Source organism: Macaca nemestrina, chromosome 11, assembly GCF_043159975.1.
Source record: "Macaca nemestrina isolate mMacNem1 chromosome 11, mMacNem.hap1, whole genome shotgun sequence".
NCBI classification, from domain to species: Eukaryota; Metazoa; Chordata; class Mammalia; order Primates; family Cercopithecidae; genus Macaca; species Macaca nemestrina.
Window position 1 is genome coordinate 110,586,775 of NC_092135.1, and position 19,588 is coordinate 110,606,362.

The following is a 19,588-nucleotide window of genomic DNA, read 5'->3' on the forward strand; positions in this document are numbered from 1 at the left end:
TGCATCAACTAACAAGCAAAATAACCAGCTAATATCATAATGACAGGATCAAGTTCACACATAACAATATTAACCTTAAATATAAATGGACTAAATGGTCCAATTAAAAGACACAGACTGGCAAATTGGAAAAAGAGTCAAGACCCATCAGTCTGCTGTATTCAGGAGACCCATCTCACATGCAGAGACACACATAGGCTCAAAATAAAGGGATGGAGGAAGATTTACCAAACAAATGGAAAACAAAAAAAAGCAGGGGTTGCAATCCTAGTCTCTGATAAAGCAGACTTTAAACTGTCAAAGATCAAAAGAGACAAAGAAGGCCATTACATAACGGTAAAGGGATCAATTCATCAGGTAGAGCTAACTATCCTAAATATATATGCACCCAATACAGGAGCACTCAGATTCATAAAGCAACTCCTTAGAGACTTAAAAAGAGACTTAGACTCCCATACAATAATAATGGGAGACTTCAACACCCCACTGTCAACATTAGACAGATCAACGAGACAGAAAGTTAACAAGGATATCCAGGAATTGAACTCATCTCTGCAGCAAGCAGACCTAATAGACATCTATAGAACTCTCCACCCCAAATCAACAGAATATACATTCTTCTCAGCACCACACCGCACTTGTTCCAAACTTGACCACATAGTTGGAAGTAAAGCACTCCTCAGCAAATGTAAAAGAATAGAAATTATAACAAACTGTCTCTCAGACCAGAGTGCAATCAAACTAGAACTCAGGACTGAGAAACTCAATCAAAACCGCTCAAATACATGGAAACTGAACAACCTGCTCCTCAATGACTACTGGGTACATAACAAAATGAAGGCAGAAATAAAGATGTTCTTTGAAACCAATGAGAACAAAGATACAACATGCCAGAATCTCTGGGACACATTTAAAGCAGTGTGTAGAGGGAAATTTATAGCACTAAATGACCACAAGAGAAAGCAGGAAAGATGTAACATTGACACCCTAACATCACAATTAAAAGAACTAGAGAAGCAAGAGCAAACACATTCGAAAGCTAGCAGAAGGCAAGAAATAACTAAGATCAGAGCAGAACTTAAGGAGATAGAGACACAAAAAACCCTCCAAAAAAATCAATGAATTCAGGAACTGGTTTTTTGAAAAGATCAACAAAATTGATAGACTGCTAACAAGACCAATAAAGAAGAAAAGAGAGAAGAATCAAATAGACACAATAAAAAATGAGAAAGGGAATATCACCACCGACCCCACAGAAATACAAACTACCATCAGAGAACACTATAAACACCTCTACACAAATAAACAAAAAATCTAGAAGAAATGGATAATTTCCTGGACACTTACACTCTCCCAAGACTAAACCAGGAAGAAGTTGAATCCCTGAATAGACCAATAGCAGGCTCTGAAATTGAGGCAATAATTAATAGCCTACCAACCAAAAAAAGTCCAGGAGCAGACGGATTTGTAGCTGAATTCTACCAGAGGTACAAGGAGGAGTTGGTACCATTCCTTCTGAAACGATTCAATTCAATAGAAAAAGAGGGAATCCTCCCTAACTCATTTTATGAGGCCAACATCATCCTGATACCAAAGCCTGACAGAGATACAACAAAAAAAGAGAATTTTAGACCAATATCCCTGATGAACATCGATGCAAAAATCCTCAATAAAATACTGGCAAACCGAATCCAGCAGCACATCAAAAAGCTTATCCACCATAATCAAGTGGGCTTCATCCCTGGGATGCAAGGCTGGTTCAACATACACAAATCAATAAACGTAATCCAGCATATAAATAGAACCAAAGGCAAAACCCACATAATTTTCTCAATAGATGCAGAAAAGGCCTTTGACAAAATTCAACAGCCCTTCATGCTAAAAACTCTCAATAAATTCAGTATTGATGGAACGTATCTCAAAATAATAAGAGCTATTTATGACAAACCCACAGCCAATATCATACTGAATGGGCAAAAACTGGAAGCACTCCCTTTGAAAACTGGCACAAGACAGGGATGCCCTCTCTCACCACTCCTATTCAACATAGTGTTGGAAGTTCTGGCTAGGGCAATCAGGCAAGAGAAAGAAATCAAGGGTATTAAGTTAGGAAAAGAAGAAGTCAAATTGTCCCTGTTTGCAGATGACATGATTGTATATTTAGAAAACCCCATCGTCTCAGCCCCAAATCTCCTTAAGCTGATAAGCAACTTCAGCAAAGTCTCAGGATACAAAATTAATGTGCAAAAATCACAAGCATTCTTATACACCAGTAACAGACAAACAGAGAGCCAAATCATGAATGAACTTCCATTCACAATTGCTTCAAAGAGAATGAAATACCTAGGAATCCAACTTACAAGGGATGTAAAGGACCTCTTCAAGAAGAACTACAAACCACTGCTCAGTGAAATAAAAGAGGACACAAACAAATGGAAGAACATACCATGCTCATGGATAGGAAAAATCAATATTGTGAAAATGGCCATACTGCCCAAGGTAATTTATAGATTCAATGCCATCCCCATTAAGCTACCAATGACTTTCTTCACAGAATTGGAAAAAAATGCTTTAAAGTTCGTATGGAACCAAAAAAGACCCCACATTGCCAAGAAAACCTTAAGCCAAAAGAACAAAGCTGGAGGCATCATGCTACCTGACTTCAAACTATATACTACAAGGCTACAGTAACCAAAACAGCATGATACTGGTGCCAAGACAGAGATATAGACCAATGGAACAGAACAGAGTCCTCAGAAATAATACCACACAGCAACAGCCATCTGATTTTTGACAAACCTGACGAAAAGAAGAAATAGGGAAAGGATTCCCTATTTAATAAATGGTGCTGGGAAAATTGGCTAGCCATAAGTAGAAAGCTGAAACTGGATCCTTTCCTTACTCCTTATAAAAAATTAATTCAAGATGGACTAGAGACTTAAATGTTAGACCTAAAACCATAAAAACCCTGGAAGAAAACGGAGGTGATACCATTCAGGACATAGGCATGGGCAAGGACTTCATGTCTAAAACACCAAAAGCAATGGCAACAAAAGCCCGAATTGACAAATGGGATCTAATTAAACTAAAAAGCTTCTGCACAGCAAAAGAAACTACCGTCAGAGTGAATAGGCAGCCTACAGAATGGGAGAAAATTTTTGCAATCTACTCATCTGACAAAGGGCTAATATCCAGAACCTATGAAGAACTCAATGAAATTTAGAAGAAACAAACAAACAACCCCATCAAAAAGTGGGCAAAGGATATGAACAGACACTTCTCAAAAGAAGACATTCATACAGCCAACAGACATATGAAAAAATGCTCATCATCACTTGCCATCAGAGAAATGCAAATCAAAACCACAATGAGATACCATCTCACACCAGTTAGAATGGTAATCATTAAAAAATCAGGAAACAACGGGTGCTGGAGAGGATGTGGAGAAATAGAAACACTTTTACACAATTGGTTGGACTGTAAACTAGTTCAACCATTGTGGAAAACAGTGTGGTGATTCCTCAAGGATCTAGAACTAGAAATACTATTTGACCCAGCCATCCCATTACTGGGGATATACCCAAAGGATTATAAGTCATGCTGCTATAAAGACACATGCACATGTATGTTTATTGCAGCACTATTCACAATAGCAAAGACTTGGAATCAACCCAAATGTCCATCAGTGACAGACTGGATTAAGAAAACGTGGCACATATAAACCATGGAATACTATGCAGCCATGCAAAAGGATGAGTTTGTGTCATTTGTAGGGACATGGATGCAGCTGGAAACCATCATTCTCAGCAAACTATCACAAGAACAGAAAACCAAATACCACATGTTCTCACTCATAGGTGGGAATTGAACAATGAGATCACTTGGACACAGGAGGGGGATCATCACACACCGGGTCCTATTGTGGGGGAGGTGGAGGGATAGCATTAGGAGATATACCTCATGTAAATGACGAGTTAATGGGTGCAGCACACCAACATGGCACATGTATACATATGTAACAAACCCGCACGTTATACACATGTACCCTAGAACTTAAAGTATTAAAAAAAAAAAAGTTAAACAGCAAATAAGGATAGAGATATTTGCAACAGATCTAAGAAAATGTACATATACTAAATGATTAATTTCTAAAAGCTCAACGTTTCTACTCAAGGAAATTAGGCTTAAAGCAAGATATCCTTTCACCTGTCAAATCAACAGATTTTGAGAATAATATTATTGAATGCATAAATGTGATAATATTTGTCTGATTAAAGCAGTACCCTCAATGCTACTAGAAAGAATAAATTGCCGCATCTTTTTAAGAAGAAAGTTTAGACTGGATGCTGTGGCTCACGCCTGTAATCCCAGCACTTTGGGAGGCGGAGGTGGGCAGATCACCTGAGGCCAGGAGTTCAAGACCAGCCTGGCCAACCCCATGTCTACTAAAAGGAAAAAAATACAAAAATTAGCTGGGTGTGCTGGTGCGTGCCTGTACTCACAGCTACTCGTGAGGCTAAGGCTGGAGAATTGCTTGAGACTGGGAGGTGGAGGTTGCAGTGAGCCTAGAATGCGCCACTGCATTCCAGCCTGGGCAACAGAGTGAGACTCCATCTGGAAAAAAAAAAAAAAAAAAAAGAAAGGAAAAAAATTAGCTTGGAATATAAGAAGTGTCACCTTTTGACAGTGGTATCAGTGGAGATCTGTAGGTTTTAGAATTTTAGATGCCTGTTATTTTCCTCTGTGTACATTTCCATATTTTGCAAACTCTCTACAGTGGGTACTTACATAATTTGTAGTTAAAAGTAAACAAAACCCAGTGTTTTAAAGGCAATTAGGCTTCTACATTTTGTCCTATAAAGTAGCAGGGTTGAAGGTATTTTTTTCCAAGTTGGAGAAAAAAGAAACAGAAACTCTCCAACTCTAAAATCATTACTAGTATTTGAGCTTAACAGCGCTCACCCACTTTCTTCTTATAGTACTTTGTCCCTGAAAAATGTTAAGGACCTATTTTCTCTAACATGTTCATGAGTAGCTCCTTTTCTTCCCTTCTCTGCCTTTAATATTCTCCTTATCAACAGTCATTTCTAAATAGTCCTGTATTGAAGGTATTTACAAGGTATTAGTAAGAGATATGAAATCCTGGCTCAGACCCCCATTCCCTGCTCCATAGTACTCTTAATTATGTTAGAGAGGTAGGATTTACAATTTAGAAAATAGCATGGTAGGTTTCAAATGAGTGGTACATTACAACTTTTACTTCATCCCCCAATAATGTATTTTAACGTGATGCAGGTAACTCATATGCCTTTTCAAATTAGCCTCAGAACACATGTTGTTACTTATGACAACTTTCTGTGGAAAAAACTTCTGTCAGATCCAAACACCATAAATACTTATCCATTCCATCAGTAATTGGTGGGTTTTTAATCTCAAAAATATTTTGAACTGCAAAATTGATTTTTTTAAAAAAATCCCTTTTTTAGTTACTGGAAAATTGACAGCTATGTCTGTGGCCTGCTCCAGTGTCTGTGTCAAGTATAGGTACGTATTTTTGCTTCAACTTTTGTTCAACTCTTTTGGCTCCCAGCTTTGTTTCCATTAATTTGCCTCAAGTTTAAATTGAGCTCCCGTATTTATTTTATGTGTCTTTATAAACCACATTAAATCCTTCCTAAAGAATATAATATTGTGGTACTTATTCAAGATGGATAACTAGAAGCAGCTAGCGAATTCTCTTCCATGGAGATGAATCAAAATAATGAATAAATATTCGCAGTTTGAAGAGATAGCCTGAAAGGACACTGGAATTCATCAGAGAAGTTAATGGGAGTCACAGAAAGCAGAATGAAGCCAGGCAGCCTGCTGACCTGGGATCTGCATAGAGTGGGAAGAAGCTCCCTGACACAGGGAAGGAGTGAATGAGTGCTCCACGCTCCCACCATGGACTTTCAGAATCCTAGCTACAGGAGCCTCTTGAACGCACCTGGGCCTCCAGTCTAACACAGGGAGCTGCCTGGAGATCATGCAGAGGCTTTGCCTGAGCCTATGTATATGTCATTCCACAGGTCTTTGATGCCTGAATAGCTGCAGACCTATGAGAGCTGCTGCCACCTTGCTAGGGAAGGATCTAAGGGTGGGGGGGCAGGCACTTTCGCATGCCCCAAAGACTGATACCACTGCCACTGTCACAGTATAGAGTAGCAAGCTGACTGTGTGCCTCACAGTTGCTTGTCTCTGCTGCTCCTGCTAGGAGAACCTTCTACGGGGGCCATTCTGGCTATGACCTGGTGTGTTTTTGAGATCTAAGCCTGCAGAGGCCTGTGATCTGCCCTGGGCATCCTGCTACCATCACCACAGCTGCTGCCACCACTGCCAAACCAGAAAGGCAGCATGGAGACTGGACATCTTCTTTTGCCAGACAAAAGATACCGCCTGCTCCTATGAGCAGGGCACAACTGCCTGCCTCCACTGCTCCCGCTGATAGGGGCCTATCATCCCAGGTGACAGGCCTGCAGTGCAGCCACCGTACCCCCACCTGAATATTTCAGCTGTGGCCTGGAACCCTCCTAAGAGCCCAGCCAGTAGATGCCTGTGCTCTCTCCCTGGCTGCTGCCACCTGAGGGTTCTGCAGCTGCCTGAGCATTCAGCCTGCAGCCATCTGAGCATTCTGCTGGAGGCCTCTGGGCCAGCCTGCCCCTCCTATCATAGCCAGCACTTGAACCCTAGGGAGCTGAGATGTCTGTTGATCCAGCCGTGGTCCAGACCCTCTAGGGCGCAGGCATGCCATCCAGAGAGCCATGTAGGGACCTGAGGATTGGAGAATTGCCAAACCTAATCCACCATCACTGTCACCTAATCACTGTCTGTGTTGGCTGATGACATGATGTTACACTTAGAAAACCCCCAAATCAAGTACTGTATGTCCTCTCTTATAAGTGGGATCTAAACAGTGGGTTCACATGGACATATAGAAAGAAATAATAGACACTGTGGACTCCAAAAGGGAAGAAACTGGAGAAGGGTGAGGGTTGAGAAATTACCTATTGGCTACAATGTTCACTACTTAGGTGATGGGTATACTAGAAGTCCAAACCTCACCACTACACAATATATCCATGTAAGAAACCTTCATCTGTACCCCCTGAATTTACAAAAGTAAAAAATAAAAACGTGTGTTTACAGGAAGAAGAAGAAGGAGGAGGAGGAGGAGGAGGAGGAGAAGGAGGGGGAGGGGGAGGGGGAGGGGGAGGAGGAGGAGGAAGAAGAAGAAGGAGGAGGACGAGGGGGAGGAGGAGGGGGAGGTGGAGGAGGAGGAGGAAGAAGAAGAAGGAAGAAGAAGAAGAAGAAGAAGAAGAAGAAGAAGAAGAAGAAGAAGAAGAAGAAGAAGAAGAAGAAGAAGAGGAAGAGGAAGAGGAAGAGGAAGAGGAAGAGGAAGAGGAAGAAGAAGAAGAAGAAGAAGAAGAAGAAGAAGAAGAAGAAGAAGAAGAAGAAGAAGAAGAAGAAGAAAGGAGAAACTTAAGGCATCTTTGAAGCCAAAGAATTGAAAAAGAAGTAATGGGAAAAGCTATCTATTATACAATTCTCCTTTTTTGACCACTTACGTGATTACATTCTGGAAAATGAAAAATTACAGGGAAACAGATCTATGGTACCAGAGTCTAGGGTTGGGGAGAGGTTTGTTAGAAAGGGATATGGTAGAATTTTGAGGGGTGATGGAATTATTCTATATCTTGACTGTAACTATGGTTACATAAGTATATGTGTTTGTCAAAAATCACATGACTGTGTACTAAAAGTGAGAATTTTACTATATGTAAATTATATATTATAAAATAACTTAAAACAAAGAAGGTGATATTAATAAATAAATAAATGGAAGTACTACAAGGATTACAGAAACATATCAGACAATTTAAGTTAACTTATGCTGTCATAACAAACTACTTCAATTTTTTGAGGACTCACAAACAAAAAAGGTCATTATTCATTCACACCACATGTTCATCAGGATATGCTTCAGCTAGGTTCAGTTTCATCTTTATTCTGAAATTCAAGCTGATTTGGGACACTGCAGATCTCATAGAAGAGGGAAGAGGGAAAGTGATGGCTTTTAAAGCTACTGCTCAGAACTGGTACCTATCACTTTCACTCATATTTCATTAGCCATGAAAACCTGATATGGTTTGGCAAACAACTGGCTATGGTTAATGAGATACAAGGTACCTATGAAAGCGATAGGTACCAAATGTGGCAGAGATGTGTACTCCTCCTACATGTAGGGACCACAGATATTTGAGGAGTAACAATCTATCCCATGGAAGAAGAAATAAGTGCGCTTTGGGGTTTTCGAAGAAGTCTACAACCAGAGGACGGGATATACAATGCAAAATGCTAGGTGTCATTCTTTGGTTTCTGTACCTGCAAAATGGGTATGATTATTTTGAAGAGGAAATGAAACTAAAACTTACTAAATATTCAATGAATATTGGTTCTTATCACTTGATTTTGTAGATTCACGGGAAGTCAAATGAAGGAGGAGGTAGGTAAGCATCTAAACTAAATACGTGTGAGACTGAACTTTTTGACTTTTGCTTCCAAGCTTCTTCCATCTGCAGTCTCCCCATCTCAGTGGATGACAAGTTCATGCTTTCAGTTCCTCAGGCTGAATCCTGGCAATTATCACTAACTTCTCCTTTTCTTAAGTCCCATACCCAATTTATCAGTAAATTCTGTCAGCTCTAGCTTGGAAACATATTCAGAACTCACGCATTTCTTACCACCTCCACTGCTACAACCCTAGCCAAAGTCATCAAAACATCTGCCTACATTGCCACAATTGCCTTCAAAATATTCTCCCTATTTTAGTTCTCCACATTGTATTCCCAATGTCAGCCAAATTTTCTTTAAAATGTCTAAGTCCCAACATGTCACTTTTTGCTCAAAACGCTTCAATGGCTCTCTACTGCACACAGAGTAAATCCCAAAATTCTTTAATTAACTTCTAACATCCTATATAATCTGATTCCCTTATCTCTCTGGCCTAATTTCTTACTCTGTTCACTTTGTTCACCCTCTGAACCCTTCCATGCTTCAGCCATTCTTGCTGTCCTTTGAATGTGCCAAGCATATTCCAACCTTTGGGTCATTGCTGTGGCTACTCCATGTGCCTGAAATGCACAGACAGCTAACACCTTCACCTCCTTACACCTTTGCTTGAATGCCATCATCTCATTAACACCTTCTGTAACCCCATAATACCTAGGGAAGTCCTGCCTCACTTTTTCTACTTTGTCATTTTTTATGGCACATTTCACCTCCCAATGTACTGGATAATATGGTTATTTGCCACGTCCATTGTTTATTGTCTATCTCTCTCTGCGGAATACTTGTTCTATGAGTGCAAAGAGCTGTGTTTCATTCACGAATGTTTCTCAAGCACCTGCAAGAGCATATTACTTAGTAAACATTCTCTTGATTAACGAGTGTACTATTGTGGAGGTAATAACTAAAAAACTTTGGTGAGTGACTGGATATAGTGGAGTGGAGGTAGCATAACTTATAGGAAAGAAAGGAAGAAAATGAACAACTCCAAAGTTAAGTTTTAAGCCTGAAGGTTTGTCCCATCTTTTCTTCTGAAAAAAGTCATTGGTATAGAAATCCACTGAAACAATACCTATTCATGTTTCAATTTTGTGACTCAACATTCAAGTTCATGCCTAATGGAATGTTACCCAATAAACTTGAATTTTGTAACTAAACTAGTTAGTATACACGTAGAAAAGACAGATAAATCTATTCCAAGATATTAAAAGAAAACTTAGAGGAGATCACTATAACTATGACTATAACTATACATAATATAACTGTGTAATTAGTGCATTAAATTTAATTATTATGTATAATATGGCTCATTAGACTGGTGACAGATCAAGATTTTAAAAAAAGGTCTAGAACACTCAGTTAAGGCAGAAAGCACCAGCCGGGCATGGTGGCTCAAGCCTGTAATCTCAGCACTTTGGGAGGATCTCAGGCAGATCACCTGAGGTCGGGAGTTTGAAAGCAGCCTGACCAACATGGAGAAACCTCGTCTCTACTAAACATACAAAACTAGCCGGGCGTGGTGGCATGCGCCTTGTATTCCCAGCTACTTGGGAGGCTGAGGTAGGAGAATCGCTCAAACCCAGGAGGTGGAGGTTGCAGTGAGCTGAGATTGCACCATTGCACTCCAGCCTGGGCAACAAGAGTGAAACTGCATCTCAAAAAAAAAAGTTAGAGAAAGCACCTTGAAGTCTGTGGCCATACCTTGTACTATTTTACTCCTATTAGCACCAAACATATGACAGCATGCACAGTAAGAGATTAGAAAGTATTTATTGGTAGATTAGAAATGAATTAATTGCATTTTAGATATAGCTATATTGCAGACTTGACTTCAAGGCCAGATGTTCTCAAAGAGGCCAGTTAAATCACAAATCTAGAAATCTGCTGGAGTCCAGTTTATTAGCACATTTTTAATTAGTCATAGCAATTCTTTCCATAGCATAGCTTGCAAAGGACATTATATTAATCAAAGCCCTAGAAGAACACACATGACACATTGAAACTTGCTAGTAGAAGAGAGTTTAATAAAAAGGACAAAGTATGAAGGTGTGTACAGGGTTTATGGAAGAGATGCTGCAAGATATAGTGCAATTCCCCAAGAAGAGCATTGTTGGGGAGCTGTTATTACCCCTGGGTCTGAAGAACATGAGGAAAGAAGAGTTACTGAAACCTGGAGAAAAAATTCTATGGAGAAGGCTGCTTGGCAGGAGTTGTGGCAAATTGCCTGGAGGAATAAATACTGTGGACTTTTTTTACACATTCCCATCTGCTACCACCAGTGCCTCCCATTGGCTAAATACAACTGGAAGCCAAGGGCAAGAAAACCCATTGATGTGGTTTGTGGAAGTCCACCTTCCAAGGCACAAGACAGGGAGGAGAAGATAAAAAGGTCATCTGAATAGGCAAACGGAAAACACCCAGCACAGGGAAGAATCAATCCTTTCACTAAAGATGGTGAGAAGCTGTATTATAGCAATTCCTAGATCTCTTAATACAGTAGATTAAAATAATGTTTCCTTGACATAGACAAATGGACACTGACTCAATGTCAATGTGTGTGTAGAGTTCCTAGAAACTTTTATATACACATAGATTATATTAAATTGTTTTTTACAAGGATGATAAAAAGAGTATAGAAATAGATTTTTAAAATGATCAATTGAAAGCCAAGCGAAAGAACTTTTAAAAACATTTTATACTAGAAATAGATTATGAAAAACCTCCTTCATGAATTGCTTACGAGTTTGCATTTATACAAACTCCATTTCCCATTACTATAATATGAATATTTTAGGGCTAATTTTACAACTGCAGTTCCACTAATATGTTGCTTTATAATGTTTTCCATTAGCAGAACCCATTTTTTGTGAAATACATTGATGTATTTTAACTTTATTTTGTGTGATATAAAACCTTTTTATGTCCTCATAATCATCAGAATTTTATGTTTTATTTGTCAACCTGTTAAGTGTCCCTTAACTTGTTGATAATTTTAATTACTCTTAAAAGCTGTTTATTCTGATAGCTTTAACACCACACAAACTTCATTTTAAAAATTATGTTGATAAAAATATAGTGAGTGCACATATACTTAAAAATAAAACTATTTAAATTGTCTTTGGGAACTTGTAATTTTCTCCCTTGTAGGGCCTGTATTGCAGCAGCTAAATGATTGAAACTAAATTTCCGAGAACCCTGCTGCTGGAATCCACAATGAGAGACTCTTGCTTTGGACTTTGAAGGTAAAAGAGAAACTTTTGTGAAATTATTGCTTCTTCAGTAGTACTTGAGATGGGGATTTTGACAGATGGGAGGTTTTGCAGAAGTATTATCTAGAAAATTATCCACCTTAGTGCTGGAGGCAGCCTTGAGCCTCACTTGTGCTTCCAGGGGTTCCTGCAACTTCTGGGCTCCTTGAAAACTAGAAATGACCCCACAGTTTAGAAGTGGACTCTCTGACTTTCAGTTGTCCTTCCTTTCTTATGGATTTGTGGGCATCTACCTTTACTGTATTAAATTCTGTCCTACAAATATACTTTCCTGCTTGAACACTTTAAGTTGTTTCTGCTTTCCTGACCAAACCTAAACCAATACAAAACTTGGTTTAAAAAGGCAGTGAGGGGAGGTACTGCCAAACAAAAATATGTGATGCTACCAAATGGCCAAGTGATGAGATGTAAGGAAATTGTTTTGGGAGAGGCTGGAAATCTGGATATGCAATGGAAAAACCTTTAGGAAACTTTCACGTGTGATAACTCTACAGAGTAGAACATGAGTCTCAAAGAGCAATAGTATGCAGAAAAAGTTAATGTAGCAAAGCTGAGGTTGCTATCTTTAGCAAGTCCTGACTGAAATTTTGGCCCTTACCTGGTGTCTGGGAACAGATTTCAGGAGGGTTCTCACTATTTCTTGATAAGAATGGCTCGCTGTGCCTAAAATATTCATGAAACAATATGGTTTTGCTTTCATTCAGGGAGATTGTAATTTTGGTATGTGCTAGTCAGAGGGTGCCTCCATGACCAGCCCTCATTAACAACTCTGGCCATTTAATCTCAGATGAACTTCTCTGCTAGACAACACTTCACATGGATTGTCACCACTTGCTGGGGGGACTAAGCACATCCAGTGTGAATCCACTGGGAAAGAACTCTTGGAAGCTTGCACCTGGTTTCCTCCAGACATCACCCCATGTGCCTTACATTTTGCTGATTTTGCTTTGTATTATCTCACTGTAATAAATCATAGCTGACTATATCCTGAGTATGATTATATCCTGAGTCCTGCGAATGTTCCTAGCAAATCATCTAACATGGGGATGGTCTTGTAGATCACTAACACAAGTGGGCAATCACATTTCTCTCAGATTGTTGAACTGAGGTATAATTAAAGAATTTCACCCACTCTGACAGAAGAAAGTCTTCATGAATCCTGCCCAACTGACTCTGAATAACTCTCACTGGTTATGGACCAGTGACTACTGTCTGTCTCACATTCTCTTTTCTGAGTGGGGGCTTTTATTGCACTTATCCTGTATCTGTTCCATCATTGAAAACTGGGTGTCTTGTCTGTCAGGTTCTAACCCTCTCCCTATATGCTGTTGTGTGATGTTGTTGTTGAGACCCTGCAAATCACATTTTTGTGTTGCCAACTGGTTCTCTGGTAGGCTAAGTCAAAAGAGGATACTATCAGAAGACAAAAAGGCTTGAAGTGATGACAGGGACACTATAGTTCTTGATTGTTTCTTGTTTCTGTCTGTGCCCTCCTCCAGCCTCACTTCTTTACCCTGGAAATGGCAGTCCATGCCATTGACAGCAGATTAATCAAGTTTGCAATTTTTCCAATACTTGCAAAACAAGCTTCATTGCAATTTCTCAAAATTATTGTTACCAGCTGAATTATATCCCTTTCTGAAAAGTCAGGGTCCTAACCCTACAGAACCCCTTCCTTCAAATTCACGGGGACCAGCATCAGCTGATCAGCTTCTCTTTTTTGAATTCTGAATTTCAACATCACAGGGCCTCTCCTCCAAGCTTCTAAATTTTGATAATTCATTTTTTTTCTCCTCGTCCCTTCGGCCCTAGTGCTGGTAGCTTTTTCCCACAGTTGCTAGCTCTGTAACACCTCAGGAATTCTTTTTTGACCCTTAGTTCTTCAAAGACTAGTTATTAACATTTCATATTGAATTCTCACCTTTAAAATGGCTGGTGTGATTCAACTCCTGATTGAATCTTGACTTTGTATGGGTGGGGAAGGTCAAAAGCAAGGGTGGTGACAGTTTGTCTTATAGTTCATATGACCTGAAATCCCCCTTCTGGACTTAATCGAGAAGACTCCATCACCTAAAGATCCTGGACTATCCACCCGCTGCAGTGATTGGAAGAGACTTCCTGTTATCCACCTTGGAGAAATCTGAGATCAAGGTGTTGGCAGGGTTGGTTCCTTCTGAGGGATGTGACGGAGAAATGCTCCATGCTTCTCTCCTAGCTGATAGCTGCTGGTAATCTTTGTTGTTCCTTGGCTTGGGGATGTATTACCCTGATCTCTGAATTCAGGTTCACATGGTGCTTTTCCTGTATGTATGTCTATCTCCAGATTTCCCCTTTTTATAAAGACATCAATCATATGGAATTAGGGGTCAACCCTACTCCAGTGTGACCTCATCTTAACTATTAATAATTACATATATAAATGCTGTTTCAAAATAAGATTACATTCTGAGATACTGGGGTTCAGGACTTCACTATATGAATCCTCGAGAAAAGAATAACCCTGTTCAAAAGAATTTAGTGGCATATACACCCATGTTATCATATGCTCTTTTTTCTGTCTTCCTCTTGGATATCAAGCCCCAAAGACCTTGAAATGTGAATGCTAAAGAAGCCTGGAACCCTAAGTGGTGTAGACGGCAGAATCCTAAACACCACCACATGCTTATGCTGATTGTACTCTTTGTGAACAACATGGAAACATCTATTATGTTAAGAGACTGAGACTGCATCTATCTGTCACAGCAGCTAGCATCACCTTAACTAATATTACTTTTAACTACATAGTTAAAAGCAATGATCATACACTTAAAAAGGGTATTACAATTCCACCTACACTTTTATCTGTACGTCTGTGATAGTACTTTGACATTTGTATTATACTTATATATGCCTATTTCCACTCTAAGCAAAACTTTCTCAGAGTGCAGAATTTATATTTTTCATTACTTATTTCCTACGCTTTCTTGCACAATGTAAGCACTCAAAAATATTTGTTCAATTAAATAAAGGAAAACAATGGTCAAAGCAAACAGGAAGGTGACACTAAGACAGAGTCTACACTCACTGATTAATTGTGACTATCTACCAAAACTAACCAATTTAAATAATTTTCATTAAATTAAAGCTAATAATTATAATTAAAATTTCCATTCGAAAGAATAAAAATAATTCCTGCATAAAAAGTCAAAGGCGGTAACAGGTATATGAAAATGTTTTCAACATCAGTAATCATCAGAGAAATGCAAATCAAAACCACAAGGATCTATCATCTCACTCTGTTAGAGTGGCTATTATCAGAAAGACAAAATATAACAAATGTTGGAAAAAGGAATGCTTATACACTGTTAGTGGGAATGTAAATTAATACAGTCATTATGAAAAAGAGTATAGAGTTTCTACAGAAGTTAAAAATAGAACTACCTCATGAATCAACAATCCCACTTCTAGATATGTATCTAAAAGAGGTATCCACATCCCCCATGTTCATTGCAACATTATCCATAATAGCCAAGACCTGAAAGCAACGTAAATGCCTATTGTCAGGTGAATGAATAAAGAAAATATGACAGAATGGATATACAACATTTTTATATGTTGGAATATTATACATTTTTTATACAATGAAATATTATTCAGCCTTATAAAAGAAGGCAATCCTGCCATTTATGAAAGCATAGATGAACCTGGAAGACATGATTCTAAATGAAGTAAGCCAGACTCAGAAGGCAAATGTTGCATAATATTGTGCTTATATGTGGAATCCAAAATGGGCAAGCTCATAGAGACAGAGAGTAGTATAGTGGTTACCAGGATCTGGGGGGAGGGCGAAATGAAGAGATATTGGTCAAGGGATGCAAGATTCAGTTATGCAAGACTAAGCAGTTCTGAAGATTTAATGTACAACAATGTGGGGTAGATCTTAAGTGATGCTACCATAGAAAAAAGAAAAAAGAATGGAACAGATAGACTAGAACAGAAAAAGTCAAGTGGTGATAACTACCTGAGGTTATGAATATGCTAATTTGTTTGTGATGATTATTTCACAATGTATATGTATATCAAATCATCAAATTGTGCACTTTAAATATATATAATTTCTCAGTATTAAATATACCTTAATAAAACATTTTTAAGAAAGGAAGAAGTCTGATGAAAATTACTCTAAATAATTTCATCTGTCTACTAGGCTACACGGCTGATATATTAGTTGGCAATACTTAACACTGAAAGAGGGATCAGACACATACACATAATCCAAAGTCAAAGAATATAAGCCAAGGGATCAGAGGATAAATTTCTATCCTCTGATTTTTTAAATAAAATTTAAACTTTTAAATTTTTAAATTTTATTTTTGTTTTCTTTCATTCTATTTCCTTTATACCAAATTAAAAGAAAAAGTACTCCAATGGACATTTGGACATCTATAGGAAAGCACTGGTATAATTTCCTGAAGAAAAAAGTAAGGTCTAAACTGAACTCGTTTCAGAACTTAAAAATAAACCACCAGGCTGAGCACAATGGTTCATGCCTGTAATCCCAGCACTTTGGGAGGCAGAGGCAGGAGGATCACTTGAGTCTAGGAGTTCAAGACCAGCCTGGGCAACAGTCTATCTCTATGAGAAATACAAAAATTTGGTGGGCACCTGTAGTCCCAGCTACTTGGGAAGCTGAGGTGGGAGGGTCACCTGAGCTGGGGAGGTTGAAGCTGCAGTGAACAGTGATGGCACCAATGCACTACCACTTGGGAGATGGAGTGAGACCCTATCTCAGTCAGTCAATCAGTCAGTTCGATCAATCAGTTAATCAACCGATAAGTAAATAAACTATCAGTCATTAATAAGAATTTTATATTGAGAAGTGCTTTAAAAGTTACTAAAAACACTCTTTTCTATATGAGAAGGATAGGCTTACATTTTAGTCCTATTTGAAAAAAAAATTCAGAAATTCTAGCAAAGGGAAAAACATTGTGTCTCTCCATAAATTGGTATATCAAAAACACCTTTTAGAGTTTCCCAGCCTTCTTCTGCATGGTAAGAAATGATTGAAGTACAAACCGATTTGAGCCCTTGCATTTCCAGGGAATTTGGGGACACTATTCTAATAAACACTTATATGGTGAGTTGCTGGCAGGTCAGTCTCATTCAGCCATTAGTTTTGAGTATGCCATGTACTTAGAAAGAGAAGTGTGGTTGAAATGGTCAATAACATTGCCAACCTAAGACATTTTTTCCTTATTTTCTGCTAAAAAGCAGTACTAATTAGAAGACTCACATTGGCCTTGCATTATGTAATCATGGTTTTCAACACAAATCTAGGAAATTGAGTTTCTGAAAATAGAATAACAGAATGATGCCTTCTGTTCACATAGATAATGGTCACTGGAATGATTTCCCAAGTAACAATTTTGATGAAAATTATTGAATTGCACCCAAACTAACTTAAAAAATTCATTTGCCACAATATAAGGTGATATTATTGTGATGATAGCCCCAAAATAAGGGGTGTGGGGTACAGAAAAAGAAAAAAGATCAGATTGTAAGATATTAACATGGACACTTTCAGAAGGTAGAAAATGGAATGTAATACATTAAAATTGCATGGATTTAAACGCACCAGATCTAATTTAGACATGGAAAAGACAATATTGTGTCTGAATATCAAAGTTACTGCTATTTCTATTAATCAGGGCTACCACTTTTTCTGTTTCTGAAGTGAAAGGGTAGGAAGGTGAGTACACAGTAGTTAGAAAATATTTATTCAGTATTTACAAGAAGTAAAACGCCAGGAGAGGTTTTGAAGAAGAAAGATTCTTTACAAAAGGAAGTAGCTGGTTCTAGATTATTGATGATATCAACACCAATTATCTAATTAATGAATTTTAGTAAAATTCAATAAAAATATTTATGGACACTTTTTACAGGCACATGACTTTATGTAAGTCACTTGGGCTATTTGAACCTTGACTTTCCTATCTGTGGAAGGGGAAAATAATGGATAATTTACCTAAGTATCGGAGAGAATATAGGCACATTTTCCAAAATACTTTTTTTTTTTTTTTGAGACGGGGTCTCACTGTCGCCCAGGCTGGAGTGCAGTGGTGCCATCTCGGCTCACTACATTCTCTGCCTCCCAGGCTCAGGCAATCCTCCCAACTCAACCTCCTGAGCAGCTGGGACCACAGGTGCCCACCACCATGCCCAGCTAATATTTTGTTTTTGTTTTTGTAGAAATGGGGTTTCGCCATGTAGATTTCTTTTTGGAGTATAGTGCCCAAACTTCATAGATATATATATATCTCTCTCTCAAAATAATACTTATGGGCTCCTTCCTTCCTTCCTTCCTCCCTCCCTCCCTTCCTTCCTTCCTTCCTTTTCTTCCTCCTTTCCTCTCTCCTTTCCTTTCTCCCCTCCCCTCTGCCCTCCCCTCCCCTCTCCTCCCCTCCTTTCTGCTCCCCTCCCCTTCCTTTCTTTTCCTTCCCCTCCCCTTCCTTTCTTTTCCTTCCCCTCCCTTTCTTTTTTCCTTTTTTTTTTTTTTTTTTTTTTCCCCAACACGGAGTCTTGCTCTGTCGCCCAGGATGGAGTGTAGTGGCGTCATCTGGGCTCACTGCAACCTCCACCTCCCAGACTGAGCGATTTTCCTGCCTCAGCCTCTGGAGTAGCTGGGATTATAGGTGCGCACCACCACACCCCGCCTAATTTTTGTATTTTTAGTAGAGATGGGGTTTCGCCATGTTGGTCAGGCTGGTCTCCAACTTCTGGCTTCAAGTGATCTGCTCACGTTGGCCTCCCAACGTGCTGGAATTACAGGCATGAGCCATTGCACCCAGCCCTTTTTGGCTAATGTTTACAAAGAAAATATTTACATGCACAAGACTCACTAAAATTTTAACAAGATGATGTGTAGGAAAAATCTTAAATTATCTTCTGAATACAACTGTTAGACCATTAGAATTACATGCAGACATTTTGAAAACCAACCAAATATCAAAGGGAATATGCAGTATGTTTTCATACACATAAACAAATATATTTATTAGTGATCAATAATTTCTGGTTTAATCATTTTGCTTGTGTGTTACTTACACATAGACAATTTACTTTGTCTTATTTACCCTTTAGAATATTGACTAGGAGCTCTGAGTTGACAAAAAATACATTAAACTATTTCACATTATAGAAAAAAGGAAATAATTTTTCAGTTAGTATTTTGTGCAGATTTTCGTGTGTCACTGTCATCAAGCAGGTGATGCGATGCCTATATATCCAAAATACATTATAGAATTTTAGAGATGGCATGCTATCAAACTAGTAGGTGGCCAAAATATGTAAGGACTCTTAAAGCAAACCGTGACAAAAAGGAGAAAATAGATCTTTCATCACTATTTTCGAGAATGTTGCTAAGCATAGTATGATAGAATATTCACCTCCCAGAACTGTCATTAAAAGAAATCCAAGCTCAGAATTACATTTAAAAATAAAATATGCATATTTAAAGTCTATTTTGTCAAAAAACTATTTTTGATATCATTATAATGGATATGTATAATGTGCAAACGTGCTCTTTTCATGTCTGGAAATACATTGTACTCATGAAAAGCTGCCACATTTTTAAGACTATGGAATCTGTTGCCAATTTTTAGTATTATTGTGTATCTCCTATGAGTGCTAGACATCATATCAATAAACTAAACTCTCCCTTAGAACCATACAGTACT

The 19,588-nt window shown here is 38.5% G+C and overlaps 1 protein-coding gene across 1 annotated transcript in view; it reads right to left on the reverse strand.

The window, feature by feature from the left end:
- LOC139357207 (uncharacterized) overlaps nucleotides 1-19,588 on the reverse strand; it is a 302,109-nt gene that overhangs the window by 29,181 nt on the left and 253,340 nt on the right. The window contains exon 4 of the mRNA XM_071073328.1: nucleotides 4,503-4,614. The gene's annotated coding sequence lies outside the window, so the exon portion shown is untranslated. The remainder of the gene's footprint in view (nucleotides 1-4,502; nucleotides 4,615-19,588) is intronic.